The sequence below is a fragment of the Triturus cristatus genome, chromosome 1_2 (genome assembly GCF_964204655.1).
Source record: "Triturus cristatus chromosome 1_2, aTriCri1.1, whole genome shotgun sequence".
NCBI classification, from domain to species: Eukaryota; Metazoa; Chordata; class Amphibia; order Caudata; family Salamandridae; genus Triturus; species Triturus cristatus.
This window is the reverse complement of record NC_140580.1, coordinates 835,205,511-835,224,618: the sequence shown is the minus strand read 5'-3', so window position 1 is coordinate 835,224,618 and position 19,108 is coordinate 835,205,511. Positions and strand designations below refer to the sequence as shown.

The 19,108-nt window shown below is 44.3% G+C and overlaps 1 protein-coding gene across 7 annotated transcripts in view; it reads left to right on the top strand.

Moving 5' to 3' along the window:
- The window catches only part of PLEKHM2 (pleckstrin homology and RUN domain containing M2), a 416,125-nt gene that overhangs the window by 305,936 nt on the left and 91,081 nt on the right, over positions 1-19,108 (top strand). The gene's annotated exons all lie outside the window — the stretch shown is intronic.

The window sequence follows — 19,108 nt, the reverse complement described above, 5'->3', positions numbered from 1 at the left end:
CAGTACATGAGGAAATTAGGAAACTTCATAACAAATAAATCTCCCAAGATGGCCACCGGAGACAAAAGAGCCCAAATGTAGCCCAAAATCACCCAGATGTAGCCCAAATATAGCCCAATGACAGAAGTGTGCAAAACACTTATTATTTTGTGTTTTTGCAGTGTTATATAGTGCAGACTTGTCAGGTATTGGAGTGCTTTACATGAGCATTGGTTACATCACACAAGAACAAATTCATTTTGGTTGTAGACATGGGGAGACTAAGTGATTTGACCAGAATCACAGAATGTCGAGCTGAAGCAGAAACTGCAACCTGGTTCCCCAGTTGCAAAGTCTGCAGTTCTGGAAGTAACACCACATCCTCTCCCCTAAGTGCAACATTTAATCAAGTGGTCAACTGGATAAAAAAACATAAAGATAACAAATAATTTAAAAGTGCTTTGTCGCTATTTGAAAACTCAGAAAATATGTCCTTATTTTAGTCTTTTAGAGCACTAACCATAATTTTGATGCCAATAAGACCCTCTCATATATGTAATTTCTAAAGGAAATGCTCTAGGTATTACAGTTTTGATTACATCAAGATGATGTCAGGCGTTCCACACTTTTGTAATAAATATAGAATGTTAGCAATCTAGTTGTTCATTAGGATACTGTTGAGAGGCAGAGGCCAGGGGCACGGACTCTGAAAATTGAAGGCAGGTAGGAGGGTGCAAAGGCAACAATTTAACCACACTGAGCAGGCAGGAAGGGCAGTGGAAGCACAACAGACTATGGAGGGCAGTGGAAAGGGGGGCAGTGGCAACAAACCAACAATACAGGACTTGCAAGAGAGGCTGTTGGAGGGAAGATCTATTACGGGTCAAGGAAGCTAGGGGCGGTCCCCAGATCCCCGGGAGCCACCACAGAACTGAGCAGGAGAGTGAGTCAGGGACAAAAGGGGCACCTTAATTTGAGCCGGGGTGCCTAGGAACGCTTGCTCCAAAAATGAAGAAAACAGACATATGAGACATGGAATTGGAGGCAGAATACAATGGCAGTTTAATGAGAAGATGCAACTTCAAAGAAACCGCAGAATAGAGACATAAAGTACAAAATACAGAATCCAGATAATCATACAGCTGTCATAATATTCTCTGTATCTCAATTAATGTACTGACAGAGAGAGAGAGAAAACACATCTATAAATGCATCATGAGAAACAAGTTACACCAAGGAAAATGTTACCTAGGAACACTCACGTTTACTCTTAGAGCAAGCATTCCTGCAATTACAATACAAAATCTTTTAAATGCAAAAGTAAAGAGAACAATGGTTAAACATAACATGACATTTCATATAGGTAAAATAGAATAAGATACTTCAAGCAAAGCAGAGCAAGACATTTTAAGCAAAGGAAGACAAGAGCTCCCAGCTCTTGGGGAAAACCTGCACTGCCTGTTAACCTACATACAGACGGCGAGGTAGTCCGTCAATATCTGTGGGTGCTCCCTTTTTATATCATTTTGTGGGCTCCTTTGCACGCTACATCTACCTACGTATGCTACCCAAAAGCTTTGTCTGCAGATTTTACCAGACATTTCGTCATTTACCCACTTAATGCTGACAATGGACTGGGTGAAAAGGTCAGTCTCTCAGGCCAATCGCTTATCGTAAGTTCCATAGAGCAAGCAGAAAATAATGGGTATTGTACGGGAATTCAATATATTCATGTATAAAATCTCCTCAGTTCTCCTAACTTGACGCTCTGCGGTTGCCACTTCCTTAAAAGCGGGAAACCTGCCCAGGAAGCAAGTACCAGTCCAGGATGCAGCCTACTGTATGTCGACAGCTTCAGGGGGATGTTAAACTTTGATACCGAGCACGGAGCACTCGGGTAGGGTGGGGGCTACTAGTTTGGATCAGAAGGCCTCGCAGACCTGCCTTCAGACTGCTATACACTAAAATTGCAGAGCTATGGTCAATTTAACAAAGAGGCCTACATATTGAACAGAAGGGCCTACACAGGGGTTTTATGCTGGCTGAGTGGTAAGGATGTCTCAGGATAATTATATAGCAACACAGGACCCGCTGGTCAATTTAATACGGCCTACAAATGCAGCTGGCAGGGCAAGGACAAGGGTCTCATACTTCAGGTGTGGACAGAACGGGCCAGGGGCCCCCTGTGATACAAAATCTACCCTCCTTCAAGGCTGTGGCAATGTAATAGACCATTGTGGGCAGAAGGAAGAGGCAATGGTAGTACAACCATACATGCCAACAGACCCGATTCAGCCAGGAAACGTCCAATGTTTTTAAGCTCAAATGGGCTTTATTTGATCTGTCTCCTGTCTACAATATCCTCTTTTTCAATGTAACTCAAAGGGGAAAATCAATACCCCAGTTTTTTTTCAAAATCTCCCTCTTACCAAGTTCAAAATGTTCGCAAGTATGGTACATTGGATCATGGAACGAAATGGGATAGGGACATGGACTTGGATAACAGAGGACAGGAGGGACATGGAGAGGTGCACCAAACTGACCCTGCAGGGCAGGCATCAGGGTTTGCAGCAGCACAATACACCACACAGGGCATGCAGGACGGGAGTGCAGCACAACAATCCATAGAAAGCAAGAGGGAGGGGACAGGTCCATGCACATGGACAACAGAGAACAGAGGGGCAAGAGGCAATGGTAGCTAGCTGACCATAATGGACAGACAGGAGAGAAAGCTGCAGCATAACAGACCATAAAGGGCAGGAGGGACGGATCAGGGGCATTACAATGGAACAGACAAGCCAGGAGGGAGGGAGTAGGGCTGGGGGCGAGGGGGCAGGGCAGGAGCAGCAAGATAGCCATGGAGGTCAGGCAGGATGGGCACTAGAAGCAAGACACACCATGAAGAGCAACAGTGAGACTGTGATGGCATACACACAGACCATGGAGGGAAGGTGGGAGGGGGTCAGGGGCAGCTAACTGACCACACAGGGAAGGTGGGAGGGGCCATGGCAGCACAGAAGACCATGCATGGCAAGTGGGAGGGTTAGTGGCAGCACAATGGCTATGATGGGCAAGAAGGAGGGTGGAGGGGCATGCACAAAGGACGATGGAGGATAGAAGGGAGGGTCAGGACCTGTGCACAGACAAGAAAGTTCAGGGGAAGGGACCTCACAACAGACCACACGGGGCAGGCAGGAGGAGCAGTTGCAGCACAACAGACCAGGGAGGGCAGAAGGGTGTGGCAGTACAATGGACCATGTAGGACAGGAGGAAGAGGATAGGGGCATGGCATGTGGACAGGCAGGGTGGAGGTGGCAGGGACAGGTTACAGTCATCTGACAATGCTAGGCAGGTGGGAGGGGAGTGGCAGCTCAACAGAACACTCAGAGTAGATAGGAGTGGCAGGTCCATGGGACATGGTGGGCAAAAAGGATGGAGCAGGGGCATGCACAAAGACATCGGAGGGCAGGGGGAAGGAGAATAGGGGCAGCAAGCTAAGCACAGAGTTTAAGCAGGAGGTCAATGATGGGGCATAGAATTGGGCAATGGAGGGCAGGAGGAGTGGACTGGTACATCATACTAAATTGAGGGCAGTGGCAGCACATCAGACCATGTATGGCAGGAGGGAGGAGGCTAGTCCATGGATTCACACAACAGAGGATAGGGAGGAAGGGGATGGGGCAGCAAGCTAACTGTTCAGAGAAGGCGGGTATTAGGAACTTTATTGTTTTTAAAACATTGTGTCTGTGCGAACTACTTAAAATATGAACAAGTATGCAGCATAATCTCACTTTTATTCAGGAAGAAGAGGACGTTTGTGACTGTGACTCCGGGCTCACTTGGCAGAAACACCCCCTGACCCTCCACCCCCTATCGCAAAATGTAATGCCCGTGAAAAGGGTAGGTGAACACGGTGTTATATAGAACATAGTCCTGAGAGCACGATTGAAAATGAAAACTAGATATAGTGTATGGTATAAACTATGCACCAAAAAGTGTGATATAAGATGAACCGGGCGTGAAATATAATATGCAATACATTGTGCGCAATGACAGATATATTGGAGAGCGCGAGATAGCACAGGCACTAGCGCGTGCTATGCGATATGCGCCTTGGAGTGTAATATGCACAGGGCAGTGTTGTGTAACCTAACTAGTCTCTAAAGTTGTAATATAAAATATGTGCTGGGGAGTGTAACGTTGCATATGCACTGTGACAAAGATATGGATCCCAGATTGTAATATGTATGGCATAGCACTGTGCGTTATAACATAGGCATCGAGAAAGGCACGTTAGATGGGGCAATATAACCCGTGCGAAGACAAGTGTGGCATGACATATTCACGGGGTGGTGTTACAGTGCACATGGGCTAGAGAGTGTCATAGCATATGCACTAGCTAGTGGAATACAACACAGAGGTGTGTGGCACTCGGCAGGCAATGGTGGGTGTAACACAGCATTGGGCTCTGTCAGGAGCACGCTGTGACTCTCAAGTGATGTTCGTCCCCTTTCCAGAGAGTAAAATAAAAAGTATTACACATCCGGCAGTGGATGTGTGTTTTATTAACCGTGAGGGGGGTTTCTTGCATAGTTTTGGTCGAATTTTTGTCGAATCCCCTTTGAATGGCTTGGTGTGCATGTGTATTAAATGTGCCCGTCAATAGCTACCCATGTTTGTATAAATAAACGACAAGGGTGTCTACCAGGATTAGGCACGGTAGGGCATCAGACATGTCAGAGCTTCACTAGTGGTGTAAATACATTCCACGTGGATTAATTGCATGCATAGTCGCCTTTTAATGAATATCACGCAAATCGTCATGGTGATAGGTACGTACGGTTTGTCCAGCATGTCCTAGGTGTGTCTATGAATATATATTTTTTTAAAATAATAAAAAACAGTGGCCGGCCCTGGGGATTGGGGTCAAAAAACATATAATTAGGAGACTGGCCCTGGGGGATGGGGTCATCAGGGCCAATAAATTAGAATAAGAAGGGGAACCAAACAGCCCCCCTTCTTAAAAAACTAAAATAAATAAAAGACTGGCATCGTGCCGGAGGCCATGCCCCCTCCGTGCAGCACTCTGCAAACGCGCCCCCAACAGGCATCTCCAGTATGCGCCAGGGAGCTGCGCTGCAGCCAGGTGTTCTGAGGCCAAGCCCCTTTTTACACCTCTCTGCAACGCAGCTCTGTGGCGCTTACTGGAGGTACCTAGTGGTCTAGTTTGACCCTAGGGACCCTTAGGATTCAAGGGGACTTAATCTCTCAACTTAGAACAGCCACAGGGCGCGTTTACACAGTGGTGAAGGGAGGGGACGGGGCCTGAGGTGACGTGTGCAAACACGCACTATGGCACGTTTTAAATTGGGGATATAATTTCCCTTCAATACTGAGGGCCCCTGGGGGCTAACTAGCCCACCAAGTGCTTCCAGTAAGCGCCACTGAGCTGAATTGCAGAGAAGTGGTCCAGGCCGTGCCACTTTTTACACCTCTCTGCAACGCAGCTCTGTGGCACTTACTGGAGGTACCTAGTGGGCTAGTTGGACCCTAGGGACCCTCAGGATTCAAATGAACTTAATCTCCCAACTAAAAATGGACACAGGGCGTGTTTACACAGTGGTGAATGGAGGGGACGGGGCCTGAGTTAACGTGTGCAAAAACGCCCTGTGGCCTGTTTTAAGAGGTAGTTTTAATCCCCATGCCCTATTATATACTAGGGGCTTACAGAGGAGGTCATGCTAATCACAGGGGGACCCCAACGCATAATGTTCCCTAGTGTATGTAGGTGTTTTCACTGTATTCTAAGTGTCTTTTAACATAGCACTGGCTCTAGGACTGGTTAGTCAGACTCAGTTACCACCAGTATCCGTCTAAAAAAGTTGAGGGTACAGGATGATTTTGCAACAAGGCTTCTTTCTGCTCTTCTTTTTGTTCTTTCTGCACGTTATCCTTCTTCCTGCACTTATCTTCGTATTTGAGGACTTCTGTTGCTTCTTTCTGCACTTCTTTTGTTTCTTTCTGTGCATTTTTTCTTCTTTCTTCACATGTCCTATCTCTGTAGGCATAGTTAGAAATTAGCATTTAAAAAACCTTTGAAATTCACAGAATAAACCATAGGTTTCAGGCACGTTATAGTTAGGAATTAGCATTTAAAAAACCTCAGAAATTCACTGAAAAAACCATAGGTTTCAGGGGTGTTATAGTTAGCTGGACTTTTCACTTGTACAAAACCATTGAAATTCCCCCCTTATAGTTAGTTCAGCTAACTATAACTCGCGCGCCCGCAATGCACTGCTGATGACGTCACATATTACATCACTCATGACATGGTCAGTGACATCACTCATGACATCACTGATGACCTCTCAAATGACATCACTGATTACATCATCCTTGTGATAGAGTGGCAGACCTCCTCTCACCCTAATATAACCTTTGATACACACATTCAAAAATAGAGACTAAAATTTTCAAAACAATGGACATACCAATACTAGTTACAACAACCTCTTCAGTAATTCTAAGATCCACATACACATCCACCCATTCAGCAACAGTCCTATACAGTCACTCATACATGTACTCACTCATCATATGTACTCATACACCTATACATCCTGTTACACAATGCCACTCATCCATAGTTACTCACACACATAGTCACTCATGCTAATAAAGAATCAAACATACATTTACTTGCATATACAGTTATACACACACCACCATACTTATTTCTACGGAAACTTACACATACTTAGTCTTTTAAACAATCACTTATAGAAACACATACTTATTCATACAGGAACTCTTTCAATCTCTCACTCTCACATATACTCACATATATACACCAATAGTCACGTATACTCACGCGACCGCAATCCTCTGCTGATGCTAATACTGTATTTAGACATTTATTTGCCCATGTCTTCTTCCATACATTTTTAGCTATACATATATTACAAATATTTTTTTTTCATAAAGACACATATGTCATCAGCAGAAGCTTGCGGTCGCGTGAGTTATAGTTGCCTGCACTAACTATAACGGGGGAATTTCACTGGTTTTTTATCAGTAAAATTTCCGCTAACTATAACATGTGTGAAACCTATGGTTTTTTCAGTGAATTTGCAAGGTTTTTTAAATGCTAATTCCTAACTATAACGTGTGTGAAACCTATGGTTTTTTCAGTGAATTTGTACGGTTTTTTAAATGCTAAGTTACTTCACGCCATTCGTGGCGTGCGCGCCCACTTAACGCAGTTCGTTCCGTGCGCGCACGGTAAGCACGCGGTGCTTACTGTGCGAGAGTGTGGATAATTTTTTCTTTTATTATTTTTGTTAAAAATATTGTGGTTTTTCACACCACTGATAAGCCCTGCACATTTGGTGGTCTGCGGCCACCAAAAGCACAGGGGGTGGGGAGAGTGTGGATAGTGTTTTTTTTTTTTTAATTTTTTACCGTACGCGTACGGTAAGCGTAATCGGCGAAATTAGCGAAAAAATAAAAATGGCATTTTTGGCCTTGGGGGGTCTTGGGGGACTCCCTCATCATGGCTATGTGTGTGTGAGCTGTCAAAACAGCTCCTTTACATGTGTATTGGTTTTATTTAACAACCTAACTCTCAGTGCGAGAGAGAAAATGGTGGCCGCCGCTTCCTGGTTTCGGCCGATTCGAATGTTTACTAAGATCTAAGAGCCAATCAGAATCGCGCTCGCGCACGCCACCGTACGCGTACGGTAAGCTTACGGTAAGCATACCGTAAGCTGGCTCAGATATATATATTGATTTAAAGGCTATTTTCTCAGAATCTACTGAACAGATTTACACCAAACCTACAAAAGGCACTTCCTTGACCTGAGGACTACCTCTCTGCCAAATTTCAACTAATTCTGTTCAGCCGTTCGGGCTGTAGCCCTGTCTAAAGGTCCTATGGAAAAATGCATGGGAAAAACGCGTTTTGGGACCCCCCTTTTATCTCAGCCCCCGCTTGACGAATCCTCCCGAGACTTTCAGGGTAGGAGCGGAGCGTAGCGCCCCACCTATTTTGAGAAATTCGCGAGGATTCGTCGACCGGCGCCAAAGTTATTCAAAATAGAATGTTGCGGATTTCCTATGGAAAAGGGGTCCTAACTAACTTAGGACCCTGTTTCCATAGGAAATCCGCAACATTCTATTTGGAATAACTTTGGCGCCGGTCGACGAATCCTCGCGAAATTTTCAAAATAGGTGGGGCGCTACGCTCCGCTCCTACCCTGAAAGTCTCGGGGGGATTCGTCAAGCAGGGGCCGAGAAAAAAGGGGGGTCCCAAAACGCGTTTTCCCCATGCATTTTTCCATAGGACCTTTAGACACAGCTACAGCCCGAACGGCTGAACAGAATTACTTGAAATTTGGCAGAGAGGTAGCCATAAGGTCAAGGAAGTGCCTTTTGCAGGTCTGGTGTAAATCTGTTCAGTGTTTCCTGAGAAAATAGCATTTAAAAGCATATATATATGTGGGCGGAGCCTAACCACACATCTCATCCTGAGATCTGATTGGCTGTCAGCACTTCATCCAAGAAGTGTTGGCAGCCATCTTGGGACCAATATACATGATAGCACCTCATTAAAAAGCATTGCAGTTAATAGAAGGTTTTAAGACTTTAGTTACATTATAAATCATTTGTTGATGGTACCATACTCATTTTAGGAATTGTGGTATGTTCTAAGGTGATTTCACCATGTGAAAAAGCCTTCTGCTGGGATATCATGATTGAGAGAAAAATATTTTCTCATGCTTTTACCACAGAGGTTTGGAAGGTGATCTATAGGCTAAACTGAGAGCTTATTTTCTGTAAATTCACATTATCTTTCTCAGTCATGTGAGAATGAAGTCTGACATTCTCAGTAAAACATGTACATCCAACAAGGGCAGAGACTGTCAGTTGATTCCTTTGTGTTCTACTGCAGCTTCCCAGAGTGTTCCAAAGAACTACTAGAGCGCTAACAGTCCTACTTATGATAAACGTATGGCACACCTGAAGCCATCTTGCTTGGATTAAAGTGGTAACTCTTAAAACATTTATTTTAAAAAGGAACAAAATGAGGGGGTTCATTTTTCCATAAAAAGTATGATTAGTGCTGCAGAAAGAAAAATTAGGGCACATTTTGAGTGACTTCTCAAATCCTCTTCTATTTCATTAAAAAATTGACATGCAGACTGAAACATGCACTTTCAATACCAGCAGCAGTTTTCCCTGGTGAGCAGTAGCTTTACTACAGTGATCTAATGAGCAAAAAGAGTGCTAACATTCTGAATTTATGGCAAATGTGTGACACATGTGAATGCCTTCTTGATGGAATCAAAGTAAAAAACTGAAAGTATTTCCTACTGAGGAGACTGCAGTAAATGAGGAAATTAGGAAACTTCATAACAAATAAGTCTCTCAAGATGGCCACCAGAGACAAAAGAGCCCAAATGTAGCCCAAATATCACCCAGATGTAGCCCAAGTATAGCCCAATGACAGAATGTCCCAGAATGTTCTTAAAAACAACTAGAGCGCTTACTGTCTTCATTATGACAAAAGTATGGCACACCTGAAGCCATCTTGATTGGAATAAACTGGTAACACTTAAAACATTTAATTTAAAAAGGAACACAATGAGGAGGTTCATTTTGCCATAGAAATTATGATTAATGCTGAAGAAAGAAAATGAGGGCACATTTTGAGTGACTTCTCAAATCCTCTTCTATTTCATTAAAAAATTCTGACATGCAGACTGAAACATGCACTTTTAATACCAGGAGCAGACTTCCATGGTGCAGTAGTTTTACTACAGTGATCTAATGAGCAACTAGAGTGCTAACATTCAGAATTTATGGCAAATGTGTGACATATCTGAATACCTTCATGATGGAATCAAAGTAAAAAACTGAAAGCATTTCCTACTGAGGAGACTGCAGTACATGAGGAAATTAGGAAACTTCATAACAAATAAATCTCCCAAGATGGCCACCGGAGACAAAAGAGCCCAAATGTAGCCCAAAATCACCCAGATGTAGCCCAAATATAGCCCAATGACAGAAGTGTGCAAAACACTTATTATTTTGTGTTTTTGCAGTGTTATATAGTGCAGACTTGTCAGGTATTGGAGTGCTTTACATGAGCATTGGTTACATCACACAAGAACAAATTCATTTTGGTTGTAGACATGGGGAGACTAAGTGATTTGACCAGAATCACAGAATGTCGAGCTGAAGCAGAAACTGCAACCTGGTTCCCCAGTTGCAAAGTCTGCAGTTCTGGAAGTAACACCACATCCTCTCCCCTAAGTGCAACATTTAATCAAGTGGTCAACTGGATAAAAAAACATAAAGATAACAAATAATTTAAAAGTGCTTTGTCGCTATTTGAAAACTCAGAAAATATGTCCTTATTTTAGTCTTTTAGAGCACTAACCATAATTTTGATGCCAATAAGACCCTCTCATATATGTAATTTCTAAAGGAAATGCTCTAGGTATTACAGTTTTGATTACATCAAGATGATGTCAGGCGTTCCACACTTTTGTAATAAATATAGAATGTTAGCAATCTAGTTGTTCATTAGGATACTGTTGAGAGGCAGAGGCCAGGGGCACGGACTCTGAAAATTGAAGGCAGGTAGGAGGGTGCAAAGGCAACAATTTAACCACACTGAGCAGGCAGGAAGGGCAGTGGAAGCACAACAGACTATGGAGGGCAGTGGAAAGGGGGGCAGGGGCAACAAACCAACAATACAGGACTTGCAAGAGAGGCTGTTGGAGGGAAGATCTATTACGGGTCAAGGAAGCTAGGGGCGGTCCCCAGATCCCCGGGAGCCACCACAGAACTGAGCAGGAGAGTGAGTCAGGGACAAAAGGGGCACCTTAATTTGAGCCGGGGTGCCTAGGAACGCTTGCTCCAAAAATGAAGAAAACAGACATATGAGACATGGAATTGGAGGCAGAATACAATGGCAGTTTAATGAGAAGATGCAACTTCAAAGAAACCGCAGAATAGAGACATAAAGTACAAAATACAGAATCCAGATAATCATACAGCTGTCATAATATTCTCTGTATCTCAATTAATGTACTGACAGAGAGAGAGAGAAAACACATCTATAAATGCATCATGAGAAACAAGTTACACCAAGGAAAATGTTACCTAGGAACACTCACGTTTACTCTTAGAGCAAGCATTCCTGCAATTACAATACAAAATCTTTTAAATGCAAAAGTAAAGAGAACAATGGTTAAACATAACATGACATTTCATATAGGTAAAATAGAATAAGATACTTCAAGCAAAGCAGAGCAAGACATTTTAAGCAAAGGAAGACAAGAGCTCCCAGCTCTTGGGGAAAACCTGCACTGCCTGTTAACCTACATACAGACGGCGAGGTAGTCCGTCAATATCTGTGGGTGCTCCCTTTTTATATCATTTTGTGGGCTCCTTTGCACGCTACATCTACCTACGTATGCTACCCAAAAGCTTTGTCTGCAGATTTTACCAGACATTTCGTCATTTACCCACTTAATGCTGACAATGGACTGGGTGAAAAGGTCAGTCTCTCAGGCCAATCGCTTATCGTAAGTTCCATAGAGCAAGCAGAAAATAATGGGTATTGTACGGGAATTCAATATATTCATGTATAAAATCTCCTCAGTTCTCCTAACTTGACGCTCTGCGGTTGCCACTTCCTTAAAAGCGGGAAACCTGCCCAGGAAGCAAGTACCAGTCCAGGATGCAGCCTACTGTATGTCGACAGCTTCAGGGGGATGTTAAACTTTGATACCGAGCACGGAGCACTCGGGTAGGGTGGGGGCTACTAGTTTGGATCAGAAGGCCTCGCAGACCTGCCTTCAGACTGCTATACACTAAAATTGCAGAGCTATGGTCAATTTAACAAAGAGGCCTACATATTGAACAGAAGGGCCTACACAGGGGTTTTATGCTGGCTGAGTGGTAAGGATGTCTCAGGATAATTATATAGCAACACAGGACCCGCTGGTCAATTTAATACGGCCTACAAATGCAGCTGGCAGGGCAAGGACAAGGGTCTCATACTTCAGGTGTGGACAGAACGGGCCAGGGGCCCCCTGTGATACAAAATCTACCCTCCTTCAAGGCTGTGGCAATGTAATAGACCATTGTGGGCAGAAGGAAGAGGCAATGGTAGTACAACCATACATGCCAACAGACCCGATTCAGCCAGGAAACGTCCAATGTTTTTAAGCTCAAATGGGCTTTATTTGATCTGTCTCCTGTCTACAATATCCTCTTTTTCAATGTAACTCAAAGGGGAAAATCAATACCCCAGTTTTTTTTCAAAATCTCCCTCTTACCAAGTTCAAAATGTTCGCAAGTATGGTACATTGGATCATGGAACGAAATGGGATAGGGACATGGACTTGGATAACAGAGGACAGGAGGGACATGGAGAGGTGCACCAAACTGACCCTGCAGGGCAGGCATCAGGGTTTGCAGCAGCACAATACACCACACAGGGCATGCAGGACGGGAGTGCAGCAAAACAATCCATAGAAAGCAAGAGGGAGGGGACAGGTCCATGCACATGGACAACAGAGAACAGAGGGGCAAGAGGCAATGGTAGCTAGCTGACCATAATGGACAGACAGGAGAGAAAGCTGCAGCATAACAGACCATAAAGGGCAGGAGGGACGGATCAGGGGCATTACAATGGAACAGACAAGCCAGGAGGGAGGGAGTAGGGCTGGGGGCAAGGGGGCAGGGCAGGAGCAGCAAGATAGCCATGGAGGTCAGGCAGGATGGGCACTAGAAGCAAGACACACCATGAAGAGCAACAGTGAGACTGTGATGGCATACACACAGACCATGGAGGGAAGGTGGGAGGGGGTCAGGGGCAGCTAACTGACCACACAGGGAAGGTGGGAGGGGCCATGGCAGCACAGAAGACCATGCATGGCAAGTGGGAGGGTTAGTGGCAGCACAATGGCTATGATGGGCAAGAAGGAGGGTGGAGGGGCATGCACAAAGGACGATGGAGGATAGAAGGGAGGGTCAGGACCTGTGCACAGACAAGAAAGTTCAGGGGAAGGGACCTCACAACAGACCACACGGGGCAGGCAGGAGGAGCAGTTGCAGCACAACAGACCAGGGAGGGCAGAAGGGTGTGGCAGTACAATGGACCATGTAGGACAGGAGGAAGAGGATAGGGGCATGGCATGTGGACAGGCAGGGTGGAGGTGGCAGGGACAGGTTACAGTCATCTGACAATGCTAGGCAGGTGGGAGGGGAGTGGCAGCTCAACAGAACACTCAGAGTAGATAGGAGTGGCAGGTCCATGGGACATGGTGGGCAAAAAGGATGGAGCAGGGGCATGCACAAAGACATCGGAGGGCAGGGGGAAGGAGAATAGGGGCAGCAAGCTAAGCACAGAGTTTAAGCAGGAGGTCAATGATGGGGCATAGAATTGGGCAATGGAGGGCAGGAGGAGTGGACTGGTACATCATACTAAATTGAGGGCAGTGGCAGCACATCAGACCATGTATGGCAGGAGGGAGGAGGCTAGTCCATGGATTCACACAACAGAGGATAGGGAGGAAGGGGATGGGGCAGCAAGCTAACTGTTCAGAGAAGGCGGGTATTAGGAACTTTATTGTTTTTAAAACATTGTGTCTGTGCGAACTACTTAAAATATGAACAAGTATGCAGCATAATCTCACTTTTATTCAGGAAGAAGAGGACGTTTGTGACTGTGACTCCGGGCTCACTTGGCAGAAACACCCCCTGACCCTCCACCCCCTATCGCAAAATGTAATGCCCGTGAAAAGGGTAGGTGAACACGGTGTTATATAGAACATAGTCCTGAGAGCACGATTGAAAATGAAAACTAGATATAGTGTATGGTATAAACTATGCACCAAAAAGTGTGATATAAGATGAACCGGGCGTGAAATATAATATGCAATACATTGTGCGCAATGACAGATTCATTGGAGAGCGCGAGATAGCACAGGCACTAGCGCGTGCTATGCGATATGCGCCTTGGAGTGTAATATGCACAGGGCAGTGTTGTGTAACCTAACTAGTCTCTAAAGTTGTAATATAAAATATGTGCTGGGGAGTGTAACGTTGCATATGCACTGTGACAAAGATATGGATCCCAGATTGTAATATGTATGGCATAGCACTGTGCGTTATAACATAGGCATCGAGAAAGGCACGTTAGATGGGGCAATATAACCCGTGCGAAGACAAGTGTGGCATGACATATTCACGGGGTGGTGTTACAGTGCACATGGGCTAGAGAGTGTCATAGCATATGCACTAGCTAGTGGAATACAACACAGAGGTGTGTGGCACTCGGCAGGCAATGGTGGGTGTAACACAGCATTGGGCTCTGTCAGGAGCACGCTGTGACTCTCAAGTGATGTTCGTCCCCTTTCCAGAGAGTAAAATAAAAAGTATTACACATCCGGCAGTGGATGTGTGTTTTATTAACCGTGAGGGGGGTTTCTTGCATAGTTTTGGTCGAATTTTTGTCGAATCCCCTTTGAATGGCTTGGTGTGCATGTGTATTAAATGTGCCCGTCAATAGCTACCCATGTTTGTATAAATAAACGACAAGGGTGTCTACCAGGATTAGGCACGGTAGGGCATCAGACATGTCAGAGCTTCACTAGTGGTGTAAATACATTCCACGTGGATTAATTGCATGCATAGTCGCCTTTTAATGAATATCACGCAAATCGTCATGGTGATAGGTACGTACGGTTTGTCCAGCATGTCCTAGGTGTGTCTATGAATATATATTTTTTTAAAATAATAAAAAACAGTGGCCGGCCCTGGGGATTGGGGTCAAAAAACATATAATTAGGAGACTGGCCCTGGGGGATGGGGTCATCAGGGCCAATAAATTAGAATAAGAAGGGGAACCAAACAGCCCCCCTTCTTAAAAAAACTAAAATAAATAAAAGACTGGCATCGTGCCGGAGGCCATGCCCCCTCCGTGCAGCACTCTGCAAACGCGCCCCCAACAGGCATCTCCAGTATGCGCCAGGGAGCTGCGCTGCAGCCATGTGTTCTGAGGCCAAGCCCCTTTTTACACCTCTCTGCAACGCAGCTCTGTGGCGCTTACTGGAGGTACCTAGTGGTCTAGTTTGACCCTAGGGACCCTTAGGATTCAAGGGGACTTAATCTCTCAACTTAGAACAGCCACAGGGCGCGTTTACACAGTGGTGAAGGGAGGGGACGGGGCCTGAGGTGACGTGTGCAAACACGCACTATGGCACGTTTTAAATTGGGGATATAATTTCCCTTCAATACTGAGGGCCCCTGGGGGCTAACTAGCCCACCAAGTGCTTCCAGTAAGCGCCACTGAGCTGAATTGCAGAGAGGTGGTCCAGGCCGTGCCACTTTTTACACCTCTCTGCAACGCAGCTCTGTGGCACTTACTGGAGGTACCTAGTGGGCTAGTTGGACCCTAGGGACCCTCAGGATTCAAATGAACTTAATCTCCCAACTAAAAATGGACACAGGGCGTGTTTACACAGTGGTGAATGGAGGGGACGGGGCCTGAGTTAACGTGTGCAAAAACGCCCTGTGGCCTGTTTTAAGAGGTAGTTTTAATCCCCATGCCCTATTATATACTAGGGGCTTACAGAGGAGGTCATGCTAATCACAGGGGGACCCCAACGCATAATGTTCCCTAGTGTATGTAGGTGTTTTCACTGTATTCTAAGTGTCTTTTAACATAGCACTGTCTCTAGGACTGGTTAGTCAGACTCAGTTACCACCAGTATCCGTCTAAAAAAGTTGAGGGTACAGGATGATTTTGCAACAAGGCTTCTTTCTGCTCTTCTTTTTGTTCTTTCTGCACGTTATCCTTCTTCCTGCACTTATCTTCGTATTTGAGGACTTCTGTTGCTTCTTTCTGCACTTCTTTTGTTTCTTTCTGTGCATTTTTTCTTCTTTCTTCACATGTCCTATCTCTGTAGGCATAGTTAGAAATTAGCATTTAAAAAACCTTTGAAATTCACAGAATAAACCATAGGTTTCAGGCACGTTATAGTTAGGAATTAGCATTTAAAAAACCTCAGAAATTCACTGAAAAAACCATAGGTTTCAGGGGTGTTATAGTTAGCTGGACTTTTCACTTGTACAAAACCATTGAAATTCCCCCCTTATAGTTAGTTCAGCTAACTATAACTCGCGCGCCCGCAATGCACTGCTGATGACGTCACATATTACATCACTCATGACATGGTCAGTGACATCACTCATGACATCACTGATGACATCTCAAATGACATCACTGATTACATCATCCTTGTGATAGAGTGGCAGACCTCCTCTCACCCTAATATAACCTTTGATACACACATTCAAAAATAGAGACTAAAATTTTCAAAACAATGGACATACCAATACTAGTTACAACAACCTCTTCAGTAATTCTAAGATCCACATACACATCCACTCATTCACCAACAGTCCTATACAGTCACTCATACATGTACTCACTCATCATATGTACTCATACACCTATACATCCTGTTACACAATGCCACTCATCCATAGAGTTACTCACACACATAGTCACTCATGCTAATAAAGAATCAAACATACATTTACTTGCATATACAGTTATACACACACCACCATACTTATTTCTACGGAAACTTACACATACTTAGTCTTTTAAACAATCACTTATAGAAACACATACTTATTCATACAGGAACTCTTTCAATCTCTCACTCTCACATATACTCACATATATACACCAATAGTCACGTATACTCACGCGACCGCAATCCTCTGCTGATGCTAATACTGTATTTAGACATTTATTTGCCCATGTCTTCTTCCATACATTTTTAGCTATACATATATTACAAATATTTTTTTTTCATAAAGACACATATGTCATCAGCAGAAGATTGCGGTCGCGTGAGTTATAGTTGCCTGCACTAACTATAACGGGGGAATTTCACTGGTTTTTTATCAGTAAAATTTCCGCTAACTATAACATGTGTGAAACCTATGGTTTTTTCAGTGAATTTGCAAGGTTTTTTAAATGCTAATTCCTAACTATAACGTGTGTGAAACCTATGGTTTTTTCAGTGAATTTGTACGGTTTTTTAAATGCTAAGTTACTTCACGCCATTCGTGGCGTGCGCGCCCACTTAACGCAGTTCGTTCCGTGCGCGCACGGTGCGCTTCGCGCACCGTGCGTGCACAGTAAGCACGCGGTGCTTACTGTGCGAGAGTGTGGATAATTTTTTCTTTTATTATTTTTGTTAAAAATATTGTGGTTTTTCACACCACTGATAAGCCCTGCACATTTGGTGGTCTGCGGCCACCAAAAGCACAGGGGGTGGGGAGAGTGTGGATAGTGTTTTTTTTTTTTTACATTTTTTACCGTACGCGTACGGTAAGCGTAATCGGCGAAATTAGCGAAAAAATAAAAATGGCATTTTTGGCCTTGGGGGGTCTTGGGGGACTCCCTCATCATGGCTATGTGTGTGTGAGCTGTCAAAACAGCTCCTTTACATGTGTATTGGTTTTATTTAACAACCTAACTCTCAGTGCGAGAGAGAAAATGGTGGCCGCCGCTTCCTGGTTTCGGCCGATTTGAATGTTTACTAAGATCTAAGAGCCAATCAGAATCGCGCTCGCGCACGCCACCGTACGCGTACGGTAAGCTTACGGTAAGCATACCGTAAGCTGGCTCAGATATATATATTGATTTAAAGGCTATTTTCTCAGAATCTACTGAACAGATTTACACCAAACCTACAAAAGGCACTTCCTTGACCTGAGGACTACCTCTCTGCCAAATTTCAACTAATTCTGTTCAGCCGTTCGGGCTGTAGCCCTGTCTAAAGGTCCTATGGAAAAATGCATGGGAAAAACGCGTTTTGGGACCCCCCTTTTATCTCAGCCCCCGCTTGATGAATCCTCCCGAGACTTTCAGGGTAGGAGCGGAGCGTAGCGCCCCACCTATTTTGAGAAATTCGCGAGGATTCGTCGACCGGCGCCAAAGTTATTCAAAATAGAATGTTGCGGATTTCCTATGGAAAAGGGGTCCTAACTAACTTAGGACCCTGTTTCCATAGGAAATCCGCAACATTCTATTTGGAATAACTTTGGCGCCGGTCGACGAATCCTCGCGAAATTTTCAAAATAGGTGGGGCGCTACGCTCCGCTCCTACCCTGAAAGTCTCGGGGGGATTCGTCAAGCAGGGGCCGAGAAAAAAGGGGGGTCCCAAAACGCGTTTTCCCCATGCATTTTTCCATAGGACCTTTAGACACAGCTACAGCCCGAACGGCTGAACAGAATTACTTGAAATTTGGCAGAGAGGTAGCCATAAGGTCAAGGAAGTGCCTTTTGCAGGTCTGGTGTAAATCTGTTCAGTATTTCCTGAGAAAATAGCATTTAAAAGCATATATATATGTGGGCGGAGCCTAACCACACATCTCATCCTGAGATCTGATTGGCTGTCAGCACTTCATCCAAGAAGTGTTGGCAGCCATCTTGGGACCAATATACATGATAGCACCTCATTAAAAAGCATTGCAGTTAATAGAAGGTTTTAAGACTTTAGTTACATTATAAATCATTTGTTGATGGTACCATACTCATTTTAGGAATTGTGGTATGTTCTAAGGTGATTTCACCATGTGAAAAAGCCTTCTGCTGGGATATCATGATTGAGAGAAAAATATTTTCTCATGCTTTTACCACAGAGGTTTGGAAGGTGATCTATAGGCTAAACTGAGAGCTTATTTTCTGTAAATTCACATTATCTTTCTCAGTCATGTGAGAATGAAGTCTGACATTCTCAGTAAAACATGTACATCCAACAAGGGCAGAGACTGTCAGTTGATTCCTTTGTGTTCTACTGCAGCTTCCCAGAGTGTTCCAAAGAACTACTAGAGCGCTAACAGTCCTACTTATGATAAACGTATGGCACACCTGAAGCCATCTTGCTTGGATTAAAGTGGTAACTCTTAAAACATTTATTTTAAAAAGGAACAAAATGAGGGGGTTCATTTTTCCATAAAAAGTATGATTAGTGCTGCAGAAAGAAAAATTAGGGCACATTTTGAGTGACTTCTCAAATCCTCTTCTATT